The sequence below is a fragment of the Eleutherodactylus coqui genome, chromosome 1 (assembly GCF_035609145.1).
Source record: "Eleutherodactylus coqui strain aEleCoq1 chromosome 1, aEleCoq1.hap1, whole genome shotgun sequence".
Lineage (NCBI taxonomy): Eukaryota > Metazoa > Chordata > Amphibia > Anura > Eleutherodactylidae > Eleutherodactylus > Eleutherodactylus coqui.
Window position 1 is genome coordinate 323,811,740 of NC_089837.1, and position 11,097 is coordinate 323,822,836.

The window sequence follows — 11,097 nt, forward strand, 5'->3', positions numbered from 1 at the left end:
GAGCCTCCATGCCTGCCCGTATCACATCTTGTAACCAAGCTAAAGGCGGTACAACAGGGTACTAGAGCCTCCATGCCCGCCCGTGTCACATCTTGTATCTAAGCTAGAGGCAGTACAACAGGCTACTAGAGCCTCCATACCCACCCGTATCACATCTTGTATCCAAGCTAGAGGGGGTACAATAGGGTACTAGAGCCTCCATGCCTGCCCGTATCACATCTTGTATCCAAGCTAAAGGCGGTACAACAGTGTACTAGAGCCTCCATGGCCACCTGTATCACATCTTGTATCCAAAATAAAGATGATACAACAGGGTACTAGAGCCTCAATGCCTGTCCGTATCACATCTTGTATCCAAGCTAGAGGCGGTACAATAGAGTACTAGAGCCTACATGCCCACCTATATCACATCTTGTATCCAAGCTAGAGGCAATACAACAGGGTACTAGAGCTTGCATGCCCACCTGTATCACATCTTGTATCCAAGCTAGAGGCGGTACAATAGTGTACGAGAGCCTGCATGCCCGCCTGTATCACTTCTTGTATCCAAGCTAGAAGCGGTACAACAGGGTACTAGAGCTTCCCTTCAAGTGTTCAGCTATCTATATATATAAAATTGAATGTATGTCTGTCTGCGTGCGTGTCTGCGTGCGTGCGTGCGTGCGTGTCTGTTTGTCCTTTATGCGCTACTACACCATTCATCCGATCGCCATGAAACTTTGGGAAGTTGTTAAGTACACTCCTGGGAAGATTATAGGCATAGTACAAATATCCTACGATAAATGGCGCGCGAGCGTCGTCGAAAGTTACGCCCCCCCCCCACGTAGATCGAATAAGTAAGCCACCTGCTATTGTGATGTCATCACTGATGTCATCAACATCGGACGCCCTTGAACATGCCCCAACATGTTCTATAAAGCTGCATTGTGATGTCATTAAGGCTGTATTATGACACGTACAGCTTGGAACCACTAGAGCACGCCAGCCAATTACCATTGGAGTTGGAAGTGGGTAAACAAGTACTAGGATATCTTCCTAAGAAGCCACAGCAGCCGGATAAATTGTATGTTCCACCCAACGGCTATTTTATTCAGCCCGCAAGGGGGAAGCAGCGGCCTACAAAATCTAATTCTCTCATTTCCTGATGTCATAGATAGATAGATAGATAGATAGATAGATAGATAGATAGATAGATAGATAGACTGTATGCAATAACCCAGATAGATAGATAGATAGATAGACAGACTGTATGCAATAACCTAGATAGATAGATAGATAGATAGATAGATAGATAGACTGTATGCAATGACACGTGCAGCTTGGAACCATAAATACTAGAGCACGCCAGCCATTTACAGTCAGTCTCCATTGAAGTTGGAAGTGGGCAAACATGTACTAGGCCAGTGATGGCGAACCTTTTAGGGACCGAGTGCCCAAACTACAACCCAAAACCCACTTATGTATCGCAAAGTGCCAACACGTCAGGGGGCGGGGCTTATCACAACGTATGATTTTACCCCCGTCGTTCTAAAAAGGACAAGGCTGTTTCAGAATAGACCGGGTGCAGATTCTGACTGCTTTTTGGACGCGGAAATACTGCAGAATGTGCTCAGCGGAGATTTCTGTGGAAAATTCTGCAGCATTTCCGCATCTAAAAAGCAGTCAAAATCTGCACCCGGTCTATTCTGAAAGAGCCCTGCCCATTTCTGCCACATGTACACATACCCCAGCGGTAATAGTGACACCTTCACCCCAGCGATAATAGTGACATCCCACAGCAGTAATAATAGTGACACTCCCCCCATTAGTAATAAGAGTGACATACCCCAGCGGTAAACCTCAGTGGTCGCTGCTGCCGGCATCTAGATATATAAAAACGTAGTATGTATGTATGTCTGTCTTCGCAGCAACGCGCGAACATGCCCCAACATGTTCTCATAAGCTGCATTGTGATGTCATTAAGGCTCTATTATGACACGTACAGCTTGGAACCACTAGAGCACGCCAGCCAATTACCATTGGAGTTGGAAGTGGGTAAACAAGTACTAGGATATCTTCCTAAGAAGCCACAGCAGCCAGATAAATTGTATGTTCCACCCAACGGCTATTTTATTCAGCCCGCAAGGGGGAAGCAGCGACTCGATTATTCAATTCAAAGCGCCAAAGAATTAGCGTTCAAATTTTACGTACGGAATCTAATTCTCTCATTTCCTGATGTCATAGATAGATAGATAGATAGACTGTATGCAATAACCCTGATAGATAGATAGATAGATAGATAGATAGATAGATAGATAGATAGACTGTATGCAATAACCCAGATAGATAGATAGATAGATAGATAGATAGATAGACTGTATGCAATGACACGTGCAGCTTGGAACCATAAATACTAGAGCACGCCAGCCATTTACAGTCAGTCTCCATTGGAGTTGGAAGTGGGCAAACATGTACTAGGCTATCTTCCCAAGAAGCCACAGCAGCCGGATAAATTGGATGTTCCACACAACGGCTATTTTATTCAGCCTGCAAGGGGGAAGCAGCGGCCTACAAAACCTCAGTGGTCGCTGCTGCCGTCATCTAGATATATAAAAACGAATGTATGTATGTATGTCTGTCTTCGCAGCAACGCGCGACGGGTACGCTAGTATACAATAAATTATCTTTTTGCTCTGATATTGTAATCACTTACTTATGCAACATCCTGCAGCGACTGAGGCACAAGGCACACACTGAGGAGATGGCAGGGTAGAGATGGCACTTGTCACAGTGGCTCTACCAACTCCTCCCCTGAGGGACGTGCGTAACCTCTTCCAGGCAATGCTGTGATAACGGTTACCTGAATAAGTGGTGTGATGGACCTGAAAAATTGTCACAGGTGACACCACCATTCCTTTACTCCATTGGATGTCCGACTGGCAAACAAGAGTCCACACACAGTTGAATTAGGAAAACTCAACCACTGGGAATGGGCAGTGACTGGAACTTTACTTCTCCACCTGAAAACTTCACACACTAGTGCAGGCGGAACAGCTCAACGAAGTCAGGATAACACAGGATAAAACCGGGCCTACAGTGTACGTTACCTGTATGACTCCACTCCTGGACACACACCAGAGAAGGACACAACACCCCACTGACACTCACTTGCAGGTGGATACTTGGACACTGCACAGCAGCTCCTTCTCTCACTCTCATTCAAGGTAGGGGTCCTGGGGTTGAAACATCAGGGTACCTCTCCTCAGCTGCCATTCTTCACCACATGGGAGTTGAAGGTACCCCCATGTGGTCGGCACTCTCCCTCCACACTCTACCGTTGAAGAAAAGGAACTCCTATATATATCTTTCATACCCACGTGACATGACAATTGGTTACAATTTCCAGGCATATGCCAGTCATTCACAGACATTACCCTCTTACATGCTGCAGCTGTGCAATACATATAACTAAAGACAAGCCAATCTGCACAGTGCATCCACATTTAAGATATGACATGTATGACAATTATGGAGGGGCCAGACATATATACTTTGGGCCAGTACACTTATATCAACGTTACAATTGCATAGAAAGTTTAATTCAACTCCGACAACTTCTTCTAGGTGTGAGATTTTTTTAGAGTGCGTGTATATTCTGTATTGCAGTGTCAGATGCGGCCTAATACGTTGTAAGGCAAGTTTTGGTGGGGTTTTCTGAATTAAAAAACAAACAGGGAAACAGCTAAACACATAATGTGTGTTCGTGTCATCAGACATTTTTCAAAGTCTCGAGTCTGCACAATAGAAATTACTTGCATACGTTATACAGCAGCCAGTGCTTCTCTGCAAAGTAAACAGATAACTGAATAGTTAATTAAAACTAAAGTAAAAACTAAACGAAAAAAAAATTCTATAAAAAAATTACCAAATAAAAACATTTTGGTACAACAAGGCCACTCTCACACGCAATGCTTTTTACAGCGTTCACCGCCTCCATTGATTTCAATGGGGTTTTGCAAACTAGCTTTCAAATACGGCGTTTCTAACGCCACAATTTTCAAACACTGTCTGCTCTATTTTAGTGCCTTCTGGCACTTTTTAACAACACCTTATCACCCATTGTCATGATGGTGTGCGTTAAAGAACGCTGTTAAATGCTGTAAAATGGACAAAAACATGGTAATACGTTGCATTTGAAGTGCTACATTTTAACAACAGTGTGTGTAAGAGTGGCCTAAGAAAATAAGTAGTAGGGCACATTTTGATAGTCATGGTGGTAGTGGTGCTAAAGAACAGGCCAGCTCCCACTGAAGCAATGGCTTCACATTCTGCAGGAAGCGAGGACAAACCCACTGCCATTCCTTAGAAGTGGTTCTGCCCGTGCGTTACATCCACAGCACAGGCCATAGAGTGAATGACACAACATGCCTCAACTACCACCACCTCCTTTTCCTCCCAGTCACAGGCTCACACCAGTCAGTCTGTGTAGTGGCCCGCGGGTTCTGCAGAACACTCACTGTACAATTGTCCTGTCTCACCTGTCTGTATGCCGTTTATGGATACAGAAGGTGCCATCTGTGGGAGAGACCCTGTGTCTCCCCTTCTGCTTTAGGCATAGAGCTCAACCCTGATGTCAGCTGGTCTCTCATTGGCTGACAGTCAGGTTTGATCTTACTGGTGCAGAGCCCAAGGGTGGGAAGCACAGATACAAGTCCCTATGCCAGAGAGAGAGGTTATAAAAGAAAGTGACACAGAGCAGTTAGTCAGACTCGGCCAGAAGTGAGTAAGGTGAGGTTGCAGTTCCGTGGTCAGAGAGGAGGAGTAGTTCAGTGAGTTATCATTACCCAAGGTAGAGTGTGGTGATCAACCCACTCCTTTGGCATCCCACAGCACAGAAAACAGAAGATCCTTTCTGAGGTCCATCTTCATCTAACAGTGAGTTATAGCTACCCGGTGAAGTCAAAGCCAGGATTAGCAATACAGCGACTTGTCCCTCTGCTTCATAAAATCCTACAGTCAAATCTATCTAAATATTTTCATCTAAATTCACTAGTGGGAAATTGTCTAGTAAATCAATCTTCAGGAAAATAAGAGAGAGAGTTGAAGTCCGAGTATCATTAAGACAATACTGTTGTATTTTGCCTGCTTAGTACTGCATCCTTATATACCTGATAAATACGTCTACAGAGTTGTGAAGTTAACCTGTTCTTGCATATACCAAAGATAGTAAATCTGAGCTCACCCTCAGATTGCTAAACTAAACTGGACTTGTCTGCGTTATTTCTGCAACATACCATCCGCAGTGACCAATTAGAGTGTGGCATCACCGTGACAAAGACTAGGCCTCTGGCCATACATACAGTAAGTTCATTGGGGTGTTACATTTGCACCAGTTGGTCATGTGCATCCCAACTCTACTACACTCTATGACAAATCCCCCACACCTCCAAAGCTGTCCAAATGGGTCAGTCTGAGGAGCTGTTTGATCATTCAGTGTCATGGATGTCAATGGAACAGTCCAAACAACCAAAGGGAGAAACGAAGACATTGTATGTACTGATGGATGCCCAACCATTTATTTTCCTCTGAAGAAGAAGATGAAGGTGAGTCAGTGCACAGTCAGCCCTCTGCAAGCAGGAGAAGTACAATGAAGAGGAAGACGAGATGAAAGATAAAGAGGTGTTTGACGGCACGTGGACAGGCAGGGAAAGTCATCACAGCAGCTCGTAGAAGGAAAAAGAAGTAACTTTTCGGAGAGCAGCACCTGCGAAGACAGGGAGTAGGGTGTCACAGAAAAGCAAAAGCTATACTGCCATCATCTGCTACTACTAGTCGCAGCAGCAACATCATGCCCTAAGCTAGGTCTGCTCACAGGACTTATGCAGCCTGGGCATTCTTTAAAACTGCAGCTGAAGAGCGGTCATCTGAAGATCTTTGGTAAGTGTTTAAAATGCAGTGGGAACATAAACAACTTTAACACAACATGCATAACAGCCACATTAACTCCCATCGCCCGCTGCTTTGGAGAGCCCACCTGGGCCAGAGGGCCAAGAGTCTCCTTTTTCCGCTGATGTAGCTGCCTCTTCCTTAATCTTCCTCTGTTCATGCAGTAGCCTCTGAGCACAGAGAGGTAGTATTGTGTAGGGGAAGCAGCACGTCTACTTCAGGCCTCTCCTCTGGCACTGATGACTGGGCTGCTATTTTCAAAACCAGGATTGGAAGACGGGAAACAGAAGCTGAGCCACCATCACCTCCATCTTCACCGATATGGACATCTACCCCATATTCTAGTGTATCCCAGGTCAGCAGCAAGCCTATCTTTCCCCAGCTATGGAAGCATAAAAAAAATATCTCACCAATCACTCCCAAGCACAGAGCCTGAATACAAGCAAACTACAGCTGCTGGTGATGGAAATGCTGCCCTTCAGGCAAGTGGACACAGATGCCTTCCACAATGTGATACTTCATACTAAACCACAGTTTCAGATGCCTAGTCACCAAAAAGACTGCCCTGCCCTGCACCATTATGTGAGTGATAGCCTGTCTGTGGCATTGCAGGATTCACCTGACCATGGTCAATTGCAAATGGCTTTCTGGACCTTGCGCAGTGGACTCTTTCTCTCTCTTTCCTAGGATAGGGGTCCTGGGATTAGGTCATCAGGGTACCTATCCTTCTCTTCCATTCTTCACCACATGAGGGTTGAAGGTACCCCCATGTGGCCGGCACTCTCCTTCCACACTGAACCGTTGAAGCAATGGAACTCCCTTTCTTACCTGTCACTCACATATATACCTTGCATACTCACACAACAAAATAACTTGTTACAATTTCCAGACATATCCCAGACATTAACCTCTTACATGCTGCAGCTATGCAATACATGTAACTAAAGACAAGACAATTTGCACAGAGCATCCACATTAAGGACATGACATGTATGACAGTTATGGATGGGCCATATATATGTACTTTAGGCCACTACACATCGACCTTATGTATCCTTACGAGAACACTAGGTCAATGTCCTTGAGGCAGGGCACGAAGCCGAAAGGGGTAGCTCTCGTTTCATAGTACCCCCAGGCATTGCAGGACATTCATCCATGTCTGTTCCTTCCTCATCCCCCTCCTCCTCCTCTGCCTCCACCTCTTTGTACCACCTTTCAACACCCTCCACATTTGCACAGATATCCGTATGTGACAACATCCGGCCTCCATACAGCGCTGCCTAAAAAAAAGGCACCAAGCAGTGTTAAAAAACTGAGGGAAGCGAAGCCACAAGGCTGAAGAGCTGTTGATCCATCTGCGTACTGGTTGACCCCGTACAAGCTGAAATCAGGCAAGGTCGTGTGTGACAATGGGGCCAACCTGCTCCCAGCCGTTCGCCTTGGAAATCTTACACACGCACCTTGCCTGGCTCACATTATGAACCTGGCAGTCTGATACTTCCTAAACAATTACCCAGGTTTACATCTACTGCTAGAAAAGGCCAGGAAATTGTGCTTGCACTTTCGGCAATCACACTTCTTATCTGACCAAGGTGCAGTGACGGTTCAGGCTACCAACAAACCACCTAATCTGTGACATGCCTACATGGTGGAATTCCACATTACTTATGTTACAGAGGTTAGTCCAGCAGCAAAGAGTAATTACGGAGTACCACTTTATTTCTGTGGAGTGGCTACAGATCAAAGATGTGTGTGCCATTTTAGCCTAGTTTGAGGAAGTGACCAAATGGTCAGTCATAATGACGCACTGATCAGTATGACCATTCCTGTTGTCTGTGTGCTTAAACAGATGCTAAAGAGCCTCAGGAATAATGACATGTTGTCACAAGAGGAGGATGGAACACCAATATACCAACTGTCTGGCCAGTCTACCATTACTCAACACTGCAGGGAGGGTGGCTTTGGGTGAGAAATGGGGGAGTTTTCTCCAAGCATGTTTCTCCAAACATGGGAGAAGTATAGAGCAGAGGATAATATAGGTCCAGAGGCAGGGGAGGTGACAATGCAAAGTTCCTTCGATCCATCACTAACCCTAGCTATTCTGTATGGATGGCAAGACTAGCCGGAGAACAATCTTAGTCCTGACCCCCAAGGATTGACAGCAGTATCAGGACTGACTGTGAAGGAACTTAAGCAGAGCACTTCCTCAAGGCCACTGGGATGTATCCGCAATTGATCACAGCACTGTGGCTCATGGCAGATGAGCTGAAAGCCGGCACAGCAGCACCACCACCGCTGGCAGGGGAAGTCTAACAGAGGTGTGGCATCGTTTTTTTAGCCCCTCACAGCATGCAGTAACAGCGCAGGGTAGGACTCATAATCAGAGGCAGTACTTATCCTATGTCAATATGGAATTACAGAGCTATAGCTCTCATGTTTCCACAAAGAGCACACATTGTCCTCAAGATGCTTTGAGAAGGAGGAGGAGGAAGAGGAGACCCATACTTGGGTGTTCTGTTCACCTGGTAGAATTTGTCCTTTGCAAAATTGATGACATTGCTTTAAAACAAGCAGCACACATGCTGTCTTCCTGGGCATAATTTTTGATCTGGGAACCCTATGTGGGCCACCCTTTTGTTTTCAGTGACACTCCTTTGCTACAAGTCACCTCTACACCACTGTACAATATTTGTACCAATTTTAGGAAGGAGCACAGTGTTTCCCAGATCTGTGGCTGTATTCCCATGCATTTTGGGGGCATTTGGCTGTATTAGAGAGACCTTCGGGACGGCTGTACTGAAGAGCAGTAGACTGAGAAAAAGTCAGGCTCTATCTACTGACATGCGATGATGAAGTGTGATCCAACTGCTGGCAAAAGAGTTGAGGCCAGAGGGTTCTGCTACTGCGGGGTGGTACAGAGAGATGCTCTGTTACTCTGGTGGGCACAGAAGGGGGCTCTATTATTATCATAGGGCAGGGAGGGGGTCTATTATTATGAGGGTGCAAGAGAAGCTGTATTACTACGGGGGGAGGGGGAGGGTAGGGGCGTAACTATAGGGGATGCAGGGGATGAGGTTGCACCCAGGCCCAGGATCTCTTCTCCATATAGGGTGCCCAGTACTATGAATAAAATACTATAGTTGAGTGCCCAGAAGCTTCACGTTACGCCTCTGTGTCAGGGAAATTTCTGCGTACAGCACCAATCAGGCCCATCCCAATGCCCCGTTGCCGGCGGTAAAGAAGAAACACCACACACGGAGGTCTGGTATAGTTCCTCACACAGGGAAATAACTGCGCACTTTATTACATATTACATGGGGCTTTATACCCCTTATCACGTCATTAGAAGTGTGTCTTATTGGCTCAAATCCACCGCATAGCCATATATGTGATGTCTGCAGTTCCGCCTGAGGCAGTGTTAGTCACATAAGCAGTTGTTATCTAGATAAACTGATTCTGGGAAAACAGCCAAGCAAGCGGCCTTCGTATCCGGTTCTGTATCATCTCTGAATTTCTGGACACATCTCTCTCGGCCTTGGCATATCGGATATGATTTTTAAAGCTACATATTAGGTTTTTTTGCACTTTAACATTGCATAGAACTTGCATACAGGTATAAAAGCATAAAAAAACATATGGCAATATATACATATACCCTCAGATCAGGAGGAGAATCCTTTGTAACCAAAAGGAGGCACATTTATTACTGTGGAGGGCACTGTTACTTTTGAAGCACAAAAGGGGGCATTACTACTATGGGTGCAAAGAAAGGGGCATTGGGTGTAGTTGCAGGATGGGGACAGTGTGCAGAAATGAGTCATAGCTAGAAGTCTTCAGGGCAGTTTGGGCCCAGATAGAGAAGAAAAGGAAAAGTGGATGAGTGTAATCAGAGAAGATGTCACCTATGATTTCTGGAGGTTACTGTACTGTAAACACTATCACTGTGTAGAGCTGTTATCTGGTTGTAGATGTATTATCTGATGGTTATTTAGTGACAGCATTATTTGTAATATGATTTATATATATATATATATGACATGTAAAGCTTTACTGTAAAATGATGACACCAGCACTGCAATCCTTGTATATAACACAAAGGCCTCGGAGTCCCCTCAATTACTAGGGCCCTAATGCATTTGCAACTTTGCCCGACTGTCATCCCCTCATTTATACAGATTGCTCATCACTTACTTCAGTGATGGACTTGGTTCTGTAGACAAATTAAATGTTTTGGTATAGACTAGGACAATTGGGCAATGGGCAATAGCCCAATACGAAACAGTTGAGAAGCTGTAGTTTCTGGAATTATATACTTTATGCTACATGTAATAGTTTAACCCTGAAATCCAATCAACGTTGAACTAAGGAACAGATTAAAGAAATACCTGTTGTATTACATAATTTATTTATTGCAGGTATTGTGCTTTTATGGTAGACAATAAGTATTGTGTGAAGTTGTGGGCTGTGGTAAAGAAAGCCATTTTCAGGAGAAGTAATTGTCCCGTGGCAATCTAAGGTGGTAAGAAATGCAGGTGCAGAGAACAATATGAACTGTTTATATAATAATCTTTATTTGTATAGCACCAACTTATTCCGCAGCGCTTTCAGGCATGGATAAATGCAACACAATACAACAATTGCAACAATTACAATGTGAGGTACATTGGGTTGGACACAAATGGGTTGAGGGTGGTACAAGAGGTGCAGGGGTTGGGGAACACAGGCATAAGAAAATTTCATATACGGATCATTTATTAGAAGGCAAACAGGGTGGGGCACCATAGGAAGGGGAGAGGGACTAGGTCAGGAGATTTGGTATGCTTCCCTGAAGAGGTGCGTTTTTAAGGCACGTCTGAAATTTTGGCATCGGGAATTGTCCGGATGCCTTGGGGTAGAGCATTCTAGAGGATGGGTGCTGCTCTGGTGAAGTTCTGTAGGCGAGCATGTGAGGTTCGTATTACAGGGGTGTTTAGTCTGAGTGTGTTAGCCGATCGGAGTGAGCGGGCTGGGTGGTATACTGATAGTAGGGAGGCGATGTATGGTGGCGCAGCGCCATGCAGAGCTTTGTGAGTGAGGTACAGGAGTTTAAATTTAGTTCTGCAGAGGACGGGCAGCCAATGCAGCGACTGGCATAATGCAGAGGCGTCTGAATAACGACTGGATAGAAAAATG

General features: G+C 45.1%; 1 protein-coding gene across 1 annotated transcript in view; it reads right to left on the reverse strand.

Annotated features, from left to right (window-relative positions):
* LOC136575422 (ultra-long-chain fatty acid omega-hydroxylase-like) overlaps positions 1-6,054 on the reverse strand; it is a 162,528-nt gene extending 156,474 nt beyond the window's left edge. Inside the window, exon 1 of the mRNA XM_066575085.1 lies at positions 6,014-6,054. The gene's annotated coding sequence lies outside the window, so the exon portion shown is untranslated. The remainder of the gene's footprint in view (positions 1-6,013) is intronic.
* Between the last annotated feature and the right edge of the window lie 5,043 nt (positions 6,055-11,097).